We start from the raw sequence: 18,282 nt of genomic DNA, 5'->3' as shown, positions 1-18,282 counted from the left end.
GAACGGAGGCTGTTCGCTGATGGCTTGGAACGGAGGTCGCTGGTCGGAGAACTCGCCTGGACGCCTTCGATTGGAGAGGATGGCGGCGACTGGCGGTGCTAATCGCCGGTGATGGTGGACGATCGATTGAAGATGGAGTCCTTTTGTTGGCTGGGAATTTTGATTAGGGTGGGAAGTTTTGAAGATGGAGGGGGAAACAAAAAGGAGGCGTGTTTTTTTTAGGTTAAATTCACTTCGCAGACCTTAGAAGAGGCTGACCCAAGTCTGCGTGGTGAAGACCTCGCGCAGACGTTTTCATGTCTGCACACTTCAGAAAAACAAACGCACTTCAAACCTATAAGTCTGCATGTGGTCTGCGCCGCGCAGACAGAAGACCTCGCGCAGATCTGCAGAGAAAAAACAAACACCCCCTTAACGTCCATATATAATGTTAGCGTCCACACATGCATGTGTAACTCCTCTAGAAACCAATTATATGTCAATACATTCATAGGGAAATAAGTCTGCTAAACAAAATAAGTATGTATAATAAAATATATAATCAATAGTTATAGGGAAATAAGTTTGCTAAATAAAATACACTAATAGATATAAAGCAATATAAGCTATTCTTTCTATACTAATGTATATCATTTAACTTGTAAATAAGCATAGTTTATAAAACTATGGTCAAAACAGATTTTACTTTCCAAAAACCATTTCATATGATATACCCTATAACTATGGGGTGTTGAGGGGGTAAAGTGGACAGCTGCACAGAGCCTAATTTTTTTTATTATATATTATATATATTGTTTATTTAAAAATAAAAACTTATAATAACGATAGGGGCATTTTTTTCTGGCTCGTTCTGGGCATATTTAAATTCTCAGGACCGGCTCTGCCTATAAAATGTTTCAATACTGTGAAATGCTCATAAATGCCAAGAAATTCTTATAATTTAATATATAAACCATATATTAGTATTACATAAGAAAAACTTTATTGAACACACATAATTTTCTCTTTGCCTATTTTGCAGAGTTTCATGTATTCGTAATGAAATTCACAAAAATGAGAAAAGGAAAAAATGGCTTAAATATTGATGGGTTTCGTAGTGGGCTTAGGCTTATTTCTCACGATCCTATTTAGAAACATATTTCGTAATTAGTATGGGCTTAAAACGATATCATATTATCATTCCGCCGTGTCCAGTCCACTGCATTTTGTAGTGGATCCCCTGTAAAATGGATGGTTTATTGTGAGATTTGATTAAACTTTGGTTGTTATTTGGTATGTCGTTAAAAGCGAATTTTCAAATTTCAAAATAATACAATTATCAAATCTTAGTATCAATATCCATATCAAACTTTGGTTGAACTGTTTTTTTTTTCCTCAAGATATCCATATTATAATATTGAGTAAATTACACGAATGGTCCCTGTGGTTTGGGGTAATTTGCACGTTTGGTCCCTAACTTATTTTTTTAACTCGGAAAGTCTTGTTTGTTTTTGTTACGTGCTTGGTCCCTACTATTTGTTTTTGTTACACGTTTGGTCCTTGTCTTACCTCAAAAAACTATTATTTAAATATGAAAAAATGGTGGGGTATGTAAGGTAAGGTGAGGGGGTTAAGGTTGGGGGTCTATTTATTTAAATAAATTAAAAAATCAAGGGAAAAATAGTCTTTTTAGCTAAGACAGGGACCAAACGCGTAACAACAACAAACAGTAAGGACCTTCCGAGTTAAAATAATAAGTTAGGGATCAAACGCACAAATTACCCTAAACCATAGGGACCATTCGTGTAATTTACTCTATAATATTTTTATTCATTGAAATGTTAGTATCAGATAATTTTTTATTTTTGGAAATAGATATATATTTATAATGTATTTAAGATATATAAAAAATAAATTAATCAATTTTTTATAAAAAATTGCTATAATTAACTATTAATAATAAAAAGTATTTGTTACAATATACTTTTATTTAAAAAAAATTGGTAAAAAGACTAATATAACAAAAATACACCTTTAAAGCACTGCATTAGACATGCCTCAATTCAAGCTTTTTGCGTCCAAAAATGATATTTTTTATTTGAATCCGAACAATATTCATTTGATTAATAATGGGGACCAAATTAAGTTGATTACAGAATCTATTTTTTTATTTTTATTTTCAAGAAAAGTCAAAGGAATTTTTTTATTATTATTATTATTATTTTTTTTTAGAATATGACAACACCTAGAGCTTTTTGGATTAAAATTATAACATGATACTTGGAATTTTAGTTGTCAAATTATCATGAAGACCGACGAATAGGGATGGCAAAAAGCCTCATGCCCAATGGGGAACCCGAAACCCGCACCCGTTTTGACTGGGGAATCCCCAGGTTGACCGGGGATGGGGACGGGGATGGGGAATACCCGAATAAAAAAAGTGGGGATGGGGATAGCCTTAATCCCCGACCCTCGACCCGCCCCCGACATATATTAATATATAAAAATAATATAGAACATATATTTATAGTATAGTTTATAATACATAAAATTTGATCTAAGTAACCTAACTCATTAGTAATTACTTGGTTGAAATTATACTTTTTGTTTTTTCTTTTATCTAATTTAAACTCGTGTATATATATATTTTTTCTCTTTGGTTGATCTATTTTACCTTAAATATCAATCTGATAATTTTTTTCTACTTGATTTTTCATGTATGTATTTAAACTTGGTAGAAAATTTATTTATATTTTTTATGCAATTTATGGGTACTTATATATTTTATAAAATCTTTAAACTTATGCTGGTAAAATTGAAATATAGAGTTTTTTCTTACGTAAAAGTTTGCATGTTAAAAGAGAAAAAGAAATCTCCGTTTCCCCGTTGGGGATCCCCAGTCCCCGTTGGGGGTGGGGATGGGGGTTTATTTATATTCCCCGATGGGGATGAGGATTGGAATGAGGATTCATGGATGGGGATGGGGATTGGGGTCCCCTGTGTTCCCCACCCCCGTTGCCATCTCTACAGACGATGTTGATGTGGAATGGATTTTTTTATTTTTATATAATAATTCCACATATTTTATTAATTTACTTTATTCTAAATTCAAAATATATAAGTTAATTAGTGATTAAGATACTATTAGTAAGTAGACAAGCGGACAACAAACTGCGTCGTAAAACCTTTTTATACGATAAAACCAATTCTTTTGAAGACTACAACCATAGATTTATGGGACATAATATTGTTATGCATGAACCGTTGTACTTTACTAAGAAGTTTCACCGCATCTGGCACGAGGAAACCAAACGTATCAAATGTGAATGGTACGAACACGTGTTGATTTTCCGTGCATGATTTCTCATGATTTGTGACTTTGCATGTAGCAACTTTTAAAGCAGTCCGCCCCGCCTTGAAACCCCCATCCCTCAAGCCCATTAGAGGGGATACCCCTATAAGGTCCACATAAGCATGTTTCCCTCCAACTCATTGAAAAACCAAAACGTCAGTCGGTCTAAGGGTTGACCCTCCTTCTGTCGGGCCAGTCAAGAAATTCACAAGTGCCTATTTCTTGGCGGAAACCATGACACGCTTAAATATGTCAAACAAAACATCACTAACCATATCGTATCAATATTTGAACCCCAAGAGTTCTTTACAATGGACCGCATGCTCTCCAAAAGAGTCCAAACATGCCTTGCGATACTCTATAATATATCGTCAATTTGGAATATTGGGATCATGAGCCGATATTTAAGGACAATACGATACTCCACATGAGACATATGTTGGCCAAGCTCATCTATATGGATATCTAGAAGAAATATTGAGCATGGGGTGCTCGTAAACACTTGAAAATCGTTTTCTGCCAAACTTGTTGAATTAAGGTCTCTAAGCTCATAACTAAATTGGTATACTCTTGTAATTAAAAGCAAAGTTCTTTTTTGGGTTGTTATGATAACTAGAACTTGGTTAGAATGACATTTGTAGAGAGAGGATAAATTTATTAGATATTATATGATTAATAAATTGTAATAAATGATTTGTTAATATATCATATGATTAATATATTAATTTGAAATAGATAGTTGATTTGTTAATTTATTATATGATTAATTAATTAACATGAGACCAATAGTTAAAAGATTGATTTGTTAATTTATATGATTAATAAATTAATAAGAAATAAATAAGAATTAATTAATTATTAGTCATAATTAATCTATAATTAGTTCAATAGTTGAACAAAAGAAAGAATTTTAGAACCATCCAAGGCATGGATGGTTTTGGAGGGATTCCTCGGGTTTCTGGAAACCTCCTAGTTGCATATATGGAAAAGATTTGAACTGGGATTAAATATATTAGTTAATCAATTCAAATTTGGCTTTGCCAGCAGGTTACCTAAACTATAAATAAGACTCATTGGGAGCCAAAATTCATGCACAACCTTTCTAAGAGGCTTTTGAACGAAAATTCCCTCTCCTTCCTCTCTCTACTCTTCATTATAGGGTTTCTAGGGTTTTAGGTGTGAGCCATTAGAGACATCATATTTTTGGTGCTAAACTTTCCAAGACCAACAACTATAAGGGAGTGAATTGATTTGTTTACTACATCAAATTAAAGGTATGTAACCCTAACTTGATATTTTTTATTACATTAGGGTTCATGTTAGGTTTTTTTTGTTCATTGTATGTTACCTTCAAAGTGTTATAACATAGATTCTTATCGGTTGCATGTGCCCTTTAAATGTTAATTGATTTTTCCACATGTACATGTATTTTATAATCTATAAAACCCATCAGTGGTATCAGAACATTGGTGTGTATAACATTGATTGTACATGAGATGAATTTAATGAAACAAAACATTCGATTGTGGTCTGTCACGACGTGACATGCTCTCTATCACGACGTGACACCAGCCCGAACATGATTTTCGGGAGTTTTCTGCCTGATCTGATTAGTAGGGTTATTTTTAGTGATGATGTAGTTTTAATTATGCTAAAATCCGAATTTTGAATGCCTTATATGATTAAATATAAAACCCTAAATATTAGGGAATAATCTTGGAATAGATAATTTTTAATTATAAGATTAATTAAATTGAATTATCCTTATGGATTTATTAATATATTTAATTATAAGATTAATTAAAGGATAATTATAAAAGTTATTAGGTTGAAATTGATTATTTAATTTAGATAATTAATATTTAAACCTTGTGTTTTAAAAAGTTTTAAAATACACCCTATACATATATAAAATGTTTAATTACTATATGTAAAACAAAAGTCAGTCGAATCAATAATAGACCTCATTCACTAAGCCATACTATAAGAGGGGTATAAGAAAATAGCCTATAAAATGACCGTTGAATGGGTGTCCTTTTCACCCACCGCTCCTTTGTATGGTGGAGGGTCATTAGCTGAACGAGTTCAATAGGACATAATCTGTAACATCCCAAAATGTGGTCCAAAAAATTTCATTTTTAAAATAGATAAAATTGTATTTTCAAATATCATCCATACATCTCAACAAAACCAATGTATCAAATGTCATAAAAATCAGAGTAAAATATCATATGCGGAAACCCAATGGTGTGTACGATGTAGTCAACCCGAGCTCTTCCCCTTGGAACTGGAAGTACCTGAAACAAAAACTGAAAATCGTAAGCACAAAGCTTAGTAAGTTCCCCAAACTACCCCATACCATACATACTAAATCATATAGTGGGCCCCCGCCCGGCATCAGGCCTCGCCCGACATCGAGCCCTGCTCGGTATACATATATGTTATTCTCGGGCCTTTCCTGTCACTGGGCCTCGCCCACTATACACATACAATCAATATCACATAATCATGATAACACACATAAATGATCATAAACACTAGCATATTATAACGCTTGGTTCCTGCTATGTATTTAATTTATAATTATTCACTTTTGTATAGAAACTCGACGAGTTGGAGGCCCCAAAATCGTCGAGCAGAGATGAATTGGACCGCGGATTTCGGAAACCTACTCGACGAGTTGGGGAGCCTCAACTCGACGAGTAAGCTGGAAAAAATGAAACCCTAATTCCGGGGTTTTGCACCCTATTTAAACACCTTAACCCCAAGGTGTTGGCCTCATCTCTAGCATCCACTGCACAAAACCCTAATCTCGAAACCCTAAGCCATTTTTGGTGATTGTGAGCTAATTTTGTGCATTCTTGGTGGGTTTGAAGAAGAAAAGGCTTGAAGGAGGAGCAAGAACGTGTGGGAGGAGAGCAGATCCAGAAGGTAAGCTTCATTTCTGGTTCAACTGAGGTATAAAGCTTCAGCCTTGTCTATGGCATGCTTAGATCTAGTTTTAGGATGTTTTGCTTCATGTTTTGGTCCAAAGACATTGATGGTTGGGATTTGGACGTCCCACTTGGGCAAACCCTTCAGATCTAGGGTCTTGAGGGGACTTCATGGCATAAAGGTGCCAACTTTATGGCCATGGAAGTCCCATGCAACTTCTATGTTGAATATAAAACTTGAATGATCGAATAGATTCAAACAGGTAAAGAATCAAAAACACAGAAAGAAGATCAAGTTGTGTCGAATGATTAATAATCACAGCCTTAGAAGAGCTCGATGAAGAACTGCTACTGTAAAGGTTGTGTAGGGTTTACAACTTAGACGATTATAAGATACGGTGCATGCATGCACTTTAAATAGTAAAACCATAATAATAAATAACCGGGTGGACAGGCCCAACCCGCTATACAAAATGGACACACAATGATGCAACCTATATGACCCAACAATCTCCCTCTTTGCGTCGATTGAGGAAGGAGACTCTTCACTGACGGGTTCGTTTCTGAGTCTTGAATAGCTTGGGCATGATGCTTAGCAAAGTACTGCGAAAGGCTATGTACCATCTAATCATGTCTGAATAGCATTTCTTCGTAGCTGCATCATTCACATTACACTACTCTGTGATCTCCAGAATGTAGTTCAGGAATGCAGTGGAGAACAAGTGTTTATCAGGCAATGCAAACAGACATTTCTGGAAATCACCTCTTTCTCTTTATCCCCGTTGAAACATCACAGTCTAGTTATCTGTTTCAGTTTTCCCCATCTTCATTTTTTCGACTTCATTCGCAAAACCTTGGGGAAGGGCTGTTGGTTTCTTTCATAGCACAGAAGCAATTCAACATCTAACTTCGCTACTTCATAGATGTATGAAACCAACATCCTTTTGATGTGAGCCTCGAGGGGTTCATATTTCTTCTCATCTTGCATTAGGAGATGCAGCAGAGTGATGCAATCAAATGGATTCAAACAAGGCAGATCTGCAAGCGAGAATTCAAACACCGAATTCGCAGAACCTCAACAAGTTTTAAATTTGATATTGACAAAACTCTCGGTTTGTATCGGCCCAATAACCTTGACAACTATTATCTTCTGTGAACTCCATGTCTAGTATTGTGGCTTGCCATGCTTCAAGTATAATGTCATCAGGGATTTATCCATATTCACATCCAAAGCAGCGAAATAAAAAAGCTTTCGGAGTGATGGGGAAATCCAGTTGTGAATCTTGTGTGTTCTCCAGTTCGAAAGATGCAACAGGCTCTAACCAATATTGGCTTGGATTATCAATAGCCTCATTCATAATTCACTCCAAAGTCCACAATAGAAATAAAAGCTTTCCGCTTTCCAAAGTGACTTGAGCTTCTCATTTATCTTTCTCTTTCTCTTCTGCCTCTCTCGCGATTCACAAGTTTTCATAGAGAATTGCATCACGTGCTTTGTGTTTAAGGTTCGCATTTTCGTCTTCTTCTTCCTCTTCATCATCATTGATGATCTTTTCTTTTCCCTTTAATCTTGATCATGAAGCTTGATTATCCTTCGGATCAGATCCCTTTGTCTTTTCAGCTTCACCAGAAGTTCCAACAGTTTTCTTGGATTCTTTCGCAGAATGTTTCTCAGTTTCTCCCCTTTGTTTCTGAAGTGAGCGAAACTCTGAAACACCCTCAAGCCTGTTTAGCATTGTGAACGTTGGCCTAAGTTTATCTGCCGTATGCTTCCTTACGGTGACAGAGATTAAGGAATCACGAGTCTCAATGAGATCAGAGAGTAAGGTGTTCACATCGACAACACAACTCTTATTAGCAGATAAAACCTTTACTTTTTATGTTTTGACTGCGATCTGATCCATTATCGATTTCTCCATAGCCAAATCCTCATGAAGCTTGTCTATTTTGAAAGAGATGGAGGAGTGAAACTCAGTGTTATCTGTATGGAATCCAATTCGAAACTTCTCAAGAGCTTCTTTCTCAGTATGAAGGGTAGTTCCAAGACTCGTGACAACTGCATTAGCTTTAGCAGTGTTTGTCTCGAAAGAAGTCTGGAAGTTACCCATAAAGGTTTTGACATCAGAGATTAGTTTTTCGACTTTTTGGTCGCTTCCTTGCATGTGGTAGCTGAATCCTCCACAACTTTGTTCGCTTTCTCCAGATTCACAGCATGCTCTTTAGTGAGAGTGTCAAGAAATGCCTTAACAGTTTCCTGAGAATAAGCAATGTTGGACGAAGCATTGGAAGACTTAATCAACGAATCCAACTTCTCATTTATGGCATTGAATTTCTTTTGAGTGACTGGAGCATCATCGTCACTCTCTTATTGAACATTAAAAGGACTATAGGTAAAATCTCCAAAAGTAGTTGCATCACCACCAAAAAGTGTATCTGGATCATCTTTTCTAAGAGGTGAGATGGGTGGTGTAGAATGACCAAGTGTGAAACCTGAAGCACCTGCCCTCGCATCATATGCGTTGAAAGAAACTAGAGGTTCACCAGTGGCTGTGGTTGTAGTTGAATCGGTAAACAGTGGAGTAGATTAGGCAACAGTAGCTTGGGGTTGTGAAACACCCATAGAGAAAGTGGGAAGTGGTGCGACAGTGATTGGCATTGTAGTAGTGATTAGAGAGTGAGGAGGAATAGCGTGTTGAAAGAAGTCATCACTAATGGGAACAGATTCAGGCATGGAAAAGGTTACCTCTGGATTTGTAGGTATTGGCTGAGAAACTTGGGGTTGCGAAGTCGCAGCGGTGTCATCCTGTTCATGCTGGACTTGCTGTTCGATGTGAATCTCAGAGATAGTGTAAGACTGCGAATCCTCCTCATTGCGTGGTGAAGGAGTTCTTGGTCTGCGAGCAACTTTCTTTACCTTCTTCTTTTTTTGAGCTTGAGCTGGTTCGGAGGGTTCTTCATTGGGTTTTCTTTTACCTCCCTTCTTAGGGGATTGGGCTGGTTCAGATGGACCAACCTTCACAACTCTTTTCTTTCTTTGGTTGATTAGCCTCTTCAAGTACCGTTCGTACTGCATCTGTCATTGGGAGAGGACCGAAGACTGGTAGACTGCGATAGGTTCGTAAGACTTCACTCACAGTTGGGACATTGCAAAGCATAGATTCCGGAATTGAGCCAATAAAGGCGAATCTGGAAGTATCTGCGAGAATGATGTTGGTAGTATGGAAAATCTGAATAGCATCCATACACGAATCTTCTAGGATTGGGATGTTAAGCCGATCAATAGCCCTTTGAACAACGAGAGTCTAAAAACGAGCACATGAGATCTCGTTGTGGCGTGTAGTTGAAAGAGTACTCTGGACCAGTTGAGCCCAAAGCACAGTTCCATAATCAAGATTGACTCAAGAGTAGTGTCGTACATTATCGTCATGAAAAGCTTGCTTGCATAATCGGAGCCGGTTACCCTCTCAGAAAAGCTTTTGAAGATGAGGGTAAACAACCCATTCCACATCGGTGGCAGATTTGGCTTCTTGAACTTTGAGACGGCTGTCAATTCCTCCTTGTATCTCATTTGGTAAAACATCTCCAAGATTGCAGAGTTGGAGACGGTCTCAGGGTCAACTAGGTCACGACCTTGAGGAAGCCCGAGCAGACTACCGAATCGCGATTTCGAGATGTGGGTTTTCTTGTTAAAGATCTCGAACGTAGTATGTTCCTCTCTTTTTTGGTAGCTTGCTGTCGAATAGGCATTGGACAGATGAACCAAGGGTACGATCTCTGATTTTGTCAGTGCGATGACCAGTGGGGAATATCGGAGACACTCGACGATAGGTTGAAGAAAACCATCGTACTTGGCTGGATCAAGATCCAGAATGAGATTCTGGTTTTCCTTGAGGTTGAGAATGGTTGATTGTGCCATTTGTTCAATGTTTGAAGGGGTTTCAGAAGAAGTTGTCATGGTTGCTTGGAGGTTGAGAATGGTTGATTGTGCCATCTGTTCAGTGTTTGAAGGGGTTTCAGAAGAAGCTGTCATGGTTGCTTGGAGAAGAAGATGAACAGTAAAGAGAATAATCGTCGGGAAATTTTGATTTCTTTGAAAGTGGTAAGTATTATCAAATCGTCAAAATTCTTTTATACCATTTGATAGGAGAGAGAAATATGGCGGTTGGTTGCGCCCTATCACTGAAACGTTGCCTAAAAAGACATGACTGACAACTGTTACGTGTGTCAGACGGCGGAAAAGCAGGCGTCAGATTTGAAATTTACACGCCCAAAGCAAATCTTATCCGTTTAATATGTCGTTTTAGTTACGTCCTTTCGCAATGGATGCAGTTACACATTTTGCAATTAATCACCAGCAACTGTTCTGCGAAACTGAAAGCAATCATAAGTACCATGAACCAGAGTTTGGAAATTCACAAGGATCTTCGTGCGAGAGTGTGCCAAAGATAAATAAATAAATCAACATTATTCTATGGGATTCTAGTGATGTCTGTGAAGACATGAAGCAGATGGATCCCGGGCAACGATCTCTTCCTTCGCAGTCAAGAGAGACTTTGAAGTGCTTGTGTGGTGTCCCGTTATATCACGATCATCTGTTTGTTGAGAAACAGTGAAAGGCTTCTTTTCATTAAGCTTAAAGGGTGGCTTTCTCTTCAACCAAACTACAAAACTTGATATAAGTCTGAACGTTCGGATAAAGTACTTGTCTGACCAATGTAGCCATAAGAACAAGTATTCTTTGGAATCATTTTATGCGACTGGATAAATATAGAAATCTCAAGAAAAATAAAAATTGGATCTTATGGGTAGAAATGTCTTGGGTCTAGAGCATTTCATTAAGATCTTGCAAAAATAAAAAGAGATTTCAAGGTACAAGCTACGATGGTGGACATTTGTTCATTCCTTGGTGAAAAGCTAGAACATTTATATTGTTCACCGTCAATTCTTAAATGTGTGTTGGATTTTGGGTTTCACTCAATTCGCGGTTCTAGCAAATTTAAGATCATAAACACAGTGATTGTGCAACCATAAACCTCGGTGGTATATCTGAGAGTCTCAAGGGTTACAATTATGAATGCGAAGGTGATGGAGAAATAGTTGGAGGTGGTTCCAAAGAAAAATGTACCTCTACTATGCGAAAGTGACTAAGCAGTCAACTCTTAACTCAGTACGAGAAGAGTAAAGTAGCTCATGACTTATGTGAATAAATAGCCTTATTGGGAAGAAGCGATTGGTATTATCGATTCATTAAGGCTTCAACATAGAGTCTCAGAGGATTTCGACTACATGCAACAGCATGCTTCTAGGGACACTTAACTAGTGCATAGATTAGGAAATTTATACATGTCCCATCATTCATAATTGAGATCACCAAGATATGTGCCTTCAAACCTGCTCAATTATCTAATATTTTTGATATTTTTGAATATATTATGAAAAGAAATAAGTAAAGAAAATAAAGAAAAATATTTTTGTATTTTTGGTTTTCTGAAAAAAAGAAATAAAAACAGAAAGACATAAAATATTTTTGGATTTTTGATTTTCTGAAAAAGAAATAAAAACAGAAATTAAATAAAACAATTTTATAGCTTTGATTTTCTGAAAAGAAATAAAAACAGAAAAATAAGTAAAAACACACGAAATATACAAAAGTATACAAGAAGCTCCGAAACTTCAAATGAGCAGTGGACTGCGAGCCACTACGAGCATTCACGGATGAACAGTTGACTGCGAGCGTTCGCACCGGTTCGCAGCTCAAACAATACTTTTCTAATGCGAAGGTAGTTTCGGAACTGATTCAGCCTCAATCATTCGTAAGCCTTGAAGAATATGATTAAATGTTTATTCAAGCAAGGGTTTTGTGAAGATGTCAGCCAGCTGATCAGCGGATCTAACAAAGTGTATCTCGACATTTCCATCTTCCACATGATCTTTGATGAAGTGATACCTCAGTGTGATGTGTTTGGTCTTTGAATGTTGCACTGGGTTGTGACAAATGCGAATGGCGCTCTCAGAATCGCAATACAAGGGGATTCGTTTCATATTGATACCATAGTCACGAAGCTAACTTTGAATCCAGATAACTTGTGAAGTGCAGGAGGCATCAGCTATGTAATCTGCTTCAGCAGTTGATAGGGAGACGCAAGTTTGCTTTTTGGATTGCCAACTCACGAGTTTGCCATCAAGAAATTGACATCCTCCCGTTGTACTTTTTTGATCCAAACCTCAACCTCCGAGATCAGCATCCAAAAACGCTTGCACAAAGAAACCTGAACTTGAAGGGTACCAAATTCCTAGTGAGGATGTTCGTTTGAGATACTTGAAGATATTCTTAATAGCAATCATGTGGGGTTCGCAAGGATTCGCTTGAAACCTGACACAATAGCAAACATAAAACATGATGTCTGGACGACTAGCAGTTAGATACATCAATGAATCTATCATTTGACGATAGAGTGTCATATCAGCAGTTGGTTTGTCCAAAGACGGTGTTAGGTTTGTTTCGAATGCCATTGGAACCTTCACCTTCGAATCTCCCACCATTCCAAACTTAGAAAGTAAGGTCTTTGTATAAGCTTCCTGATTGATAAAGATACCTTTCTGAATCTGTCTTATATTCAAACCAAGGAAAAAATTAATCGGACCCATGGAACTCATCTCAAACTTAGTTTCCATCAACTTTCGGAACTTGGCAGTTAAGTTGGGGTTAGTCGATCTGAAGATGATGTGATCAACGTAAATTTGGACGATTATCTAGTGGTCACCATCTTTCTTGCGAAAGAAGGTTGGGTCGACCGATCCTTGTTTAAATTTAGCCTGTTTTAAAAAGCGAGTAAAAGTTTCGTACCAGGCTCTTGGAGCTTGCTTTAGACCATAAACTGCTTTATCCAGAATGTAATAGTGACTTGGATACTTTTCATTTATGAACCCTAGTGGTTGTTCCACATATACTGTTTCTTCTAGTTCCCCGTTCAGAAAGGCACACTTAACATCCATCTGATATACTTCAAAGTTCTAATGCGCTACATATGCCAAGAAGATGCGAACTAGTTCCACTCTTGCAACTGGTGCGAATGTTTCCTCGTAATCTATGCCTTCTTCCTGGCAATACCCCTTAACAACAAGTCGCGCATTGTTTCGTATCACATTTACCTCTTTGTCTAGTTTGTTACGAAACACTCATTTTAGACCAACAACAGTTCGTCTTCTTTGTTGTCAGCTGCTTTTGATTCTGAGGAGATTGCGTTTTCTGGCTCATCGAATAAGTTCATGAACTCCTCGTAGAGAGTGGAGAGAGGAATTGTAGCTAGATTCGGCTTGGGAAAGATCTCCTTTGATTGAATGTCATTCTTCAAATACTTATTTAAATAATTGTCATCGAATGTGACATAGTAGGTTTCTTCTATCTTTTTGAACTTTTTGTTGAGAACCCTATATGCCTTAGAAGTCAGAGAATACCCCAAGAAAATACCTTCATCAGCTTTCACATCGAATTTGTTCATTTTCTCTTTAGAATTGAAGATAAAGCACCTGGAACCAAACACATGAAAGAACTTGACATTAGGTTTTCGATTATTTATAATCTCATAGGGAGTAATAGAAAATCGCTTATTAAGGATTGATCGATTTTGTGTGTAGCAGGCTGTTCCAATAGCATCGGCCCAGAACTTATCCACGACAGAATCGGCAGCCAAAGAAAAACAACAACAATCGCAACAACCTTAACAACAACACCAATGATGAGACCAGTCACACCTGCTATGGGTGTGGAGGAACCGGTCACTTCAGGCGCAATTGCCCCAAGGCTAACAATCAAGGAGCAGAAGGATCAGGAAGAGTCATGACTGTGGGTCAAGGAGAGACAACTCAAGACCTGACGGTTGTTACTGGTACGTTTCCACTTAACAACCCTTTCTTTTGCATCTCACTTGATAGTGGAGCTGAGCGAAGCTTCGTTAGTAACAAATTCAAACACTTACTAAAACAACAACCCAGAAGCTAAACGAAGCCTTCACGGTGGAGATGGCTAATGGGAAAAACCGAATCAACCTAGGATATTTATGTAGGGTACACCTTAACACTAAACAACCATTCATTTCAAATAAATTTCATTCCAGTAAATATTAGGAGTTTTGATGTGATAATCGGCATGGTTGGGATAAGCCCCCACCATGCTGATACTATGTGTCGCGAGAAGGCCGTTTGCCTTCACCTCCCCAATCACGAAACTATAATAATCTATGGTGATAAACCTGGCGCCAATCCTCATCTTATCTCGTGCATTAAGGCACAGAAGTGCTGTACAAGAAGAACTACGTTTTCCTTGCTCATGTTGTGGACAAGACCAAGGAAGAAGTAAGCATACAAGGTATTCCAGTAGCATGCGATTATCCGGATGTATTTCCCGAAGAACTTCCGAGAATACCCCAGAGAGACAGGTCGAAATTCCGAACCGACCTCATACCGGGAGCCACATCAATTGCCAATTCACCCTACAGGTTAGCTCCCGCCGAAATTCAGAAGTTATCCAGTCAAACTAAGAGAACGGTTGAGCAAAGGATTCATCAGACCAAGCTTCTCACCTTAGGGAGCTCCGGTCTTGTTCGTCAAGAAGACGAATCCTTCAGAATGAGCATCGATTTTAGGGAATTGAATAAGCTCCCTATCAAAAACCGATACCCACTCCCTCGGATTGACGACCTATTTGGCCAGCTCCAAGGAGCTAGTTACTTCTTTAAAATAGATCTAAGAACCGGTTATCATCAACTTCGAGTCTGAGAAGAGGACATTCCAAAAACTGCTTTCCGAACTCGTCGCGACCATTTCAAATTCGATGTGATACCCTTCGGTCTAACGAATGCTCCCACGGTATTCATGGACCCTACGAACCGAGTTTTCCCAACCATTCCTAGTCAGCCTTTTCATTATTTTCATCAATAACATACTCGTCTGCTCACGAAGCAAGAACAAAACACTGTCAACACCTACGACCGGCCTTGGAAAGCATCAAAGCCGGAGAATATCGCGGAGAAAGCACTGTGTGGATCGAGATAACAGAATTACTTCAAGATTTTGACAGTCACTTCGGAAGGCTATGGGAATACAGCTAGTCATGAGCATTGCTTACCACCCTCAAACCAATAGCCAAAGAGAACGGACCATTCAACCACTCGAAGTCATGCTCCGAGCCTGGGTGTTTGAATTCAGCGAGTCATGGGATACCCGGTTGCCTTGATTGAATTCTCATACAATAACGACTATCGTACGAACATCAAGGTTGCCCCTTTCGAGGCTCTTTATGGTCGTAAATGCAGATCACTTTTCAGTACTCTCACGGGACCATAAAACCTTTCACGAAACGACAGAGAAGATAATCCAAATCAGAACTCGTCTTCAAGCATCACGAGACAGACAAAAGAGTTATGCTGACAAATGACGAAAACCTCTGGAATTCCAAGTCGGAGGTCGGGTACTATCGAAAGTATTTCCCTAGAAAGGAATGATTCGCTTTAGGAAACGGAAAACTGAACCCGCGATACATTGGACCGTTCGAGATTCTTGCCCGAATTGGTCCAATGGCTTATAGGCTGCAACTACCTGCGGAACTCAGCAATGTACACCCTGTAAGAGCCGCATTCAGATTGTGAAGGTGTGATGGAACGCCAAGCACGGACCAGAATTCACATGGGAACGCGAAGACCAGATGAAGTAGAAGTACCCTCACATATTCTCTCATTCATGATCCTATCTTTCGAAGGAATTTCGGGACGAAATTCCCTCTAACGGGGGGATGATGTCACAACTGGCATTTTGCTAGGAAATTCTATTCCCATGTAAACATCATCCATTGTAAAAGCCTGTACTCTAAGTGAATACTATACTCTATTCTCGTTCTAATACATCTCATATGTTCAAATAAGGGTTGGAAACCCTAGAAATCCCGGCTCAAGCTCATTATGGACTAGGATTCTCTAATTGGGCTCTAATTGGACCACATTCATAAACCTATAACATTTTGGACCATTGGACTTAGAATGATTCATTTTAACCCTAATGGGCCTAATTGGGCCATAACTAATCCAATTAACCCTAATAGGCTATAAATCCATTCTTTTATGTCAAACTTGGGTCGTAAATACACTTAAGGGCCCAATGGGCCGAAACATATTTATTGGGCTTCACAAAAACGAGCAAAGACAAGAGTGGGCCAAACTAATTCAATTTCATCCATCTTAAGCCCAATTCTCAGCCCAATGAGGAAAAGAAAAGAAAAATAAAGGGAAATTAGAGGAATTATGTGAGCTTGCCACCTCTTTATTGCATGGAGGATCTCCATGCACATCACCTCACTCCCTCTATCCTCTCTTCTTCTTATTCTCGGCCAAAATACCTCACACCATCCTCATTCTCTCAAAAATCTTTCAAGAAAACTCTCTCAAAACACTCAAGAACATCCTCCTTCCTTCCATCCAAATTTTCGAGATCTCTAGGTGTTTCAAGAAGATCTTCACTAAAGATCATCATCTTTGGTAAGTCTTTGATTAGATCCATGGATTGGCTTCTTGATTTCTTCAAAAATTTCGTCTTAACTCATACCATTTTGTGAATCATGCATCTTAGAGTCATCTAAGTTCTAAAGTTCTTCAAGAAGCTTGCTAGGACCAAGATCTCTTCACTTCTTCACCTAAAACCGAGAACAACAAGAAAATGTGAGTTCATACCCCCTATTTTCGATTTTTACTTGGTTTTGGGGGAGAATACAAGTTGCTTTATGTAGATCTATGTGCTATATACTTCATAAATCTAAAAATATGTTAAGAATATCAAGTTTATCACTTGGATCTACATGAAAACCTTGAGAAAAGTATGTGTTATCACATATAATTCATGTAAACTAGTAGATCTGGGATTTATACACTTAAAATAGTAAAAATGAGTGTTGTGTTCAAAGATCTATAAACTAAACTCAAAATTCAGCCCTTGACAGAAAAGTTTTGGTCCAATCTCGGACTGTTTTGACCTCGTTAATGATAATATTTTTCAAAACTGTTTTACATGCAAAAAGCTCAGTTTTATACCTTTAAAATTACTCCTCTCACGTTTTCATACAATTTTTCTACAAGTTTTGGAGAATTTTACAAAACTGCCTATCAAATTTGAAACAATTTCAGACCAGCCTGTGAAGGTGAGAAATTTCACACTTGTTAGAGGCCACTAAAAATTATGAGAAACATTGTGAACAAAGTAGACAAAATTTCCAAACTTCCAGAATTTACGGATCCAAATTTCAAATTATGATGATTTTTCTACAAATTTTCCAACAACTAGGCCATAAAAGCCAAAAACCAGAAAAATGTGTGTTTTCACAAAAATCAAGCCAAAAATGATATTTTCGACAAAAATGGGTTTAAAATGTTATTTTTACCACAAACTAGTCATAAACACAAGTTTTGAACAAAATAGGGACTAAAGTGTTATTTTTACAAAAATTGGGCCTTCATTGTAAATTTTTGGCTTATTGGGCCAAGAACGTCATTTTTACAAAAAGTGGGCCTTTTATGCTATTTTAGTGAATACTTGAACCAAAACCAACAATAAACTAACAAACGGATTAATTTTGATCATTTTCTAGGTTATTGGGCCTTAGTGGCCAATTTATATGTTTGATAGGTTTCGTATACTATTTGCGTGCTATTTGGGCCTATAAATACCTTACATGTGAAATGGGCCTTAGTTGTCCTTTTACATATATTTTGGGCCCATGTTATATAATCTCATTCATATTAGGTTTTGAAACGACTCATATGTTTAGCGATGCCCTAGTGGCTCACTTACATGGTTCGTTGCGCCTGGAATGAGTTTTATACGTTTATCTTCGCGTAAATTCGATTAAGGATCTAGTGAGTTTTTGTCGGTTGACACCTATTAAGTGTTCGATTGTAGCCTATAGTTATAATCAGAGTCTCTTGGAAGGAGAACGGGGTTTTGTGTATAGATCTATACGGGGATGACACCCCA

Source organism: Lactuca virosa, chromosome 9, assembly GCF_052849685.1.
Source record: "Lactuca virosa cultivar CGN04683 chromosome 9, Lactuca_virosa_CGN04683_v6, whole genome shotgun sequence".
In the NCBI taxonomy this organism is placed as follows: Eukaryota; Viridiplantae; Streptophyta; class Magnoliopsida; order Asterales; family Asteraceae; genus Lactuca; species Lactuca virosa.
This window is presented reverse-complemented; position numbering follows the sequence as displayed.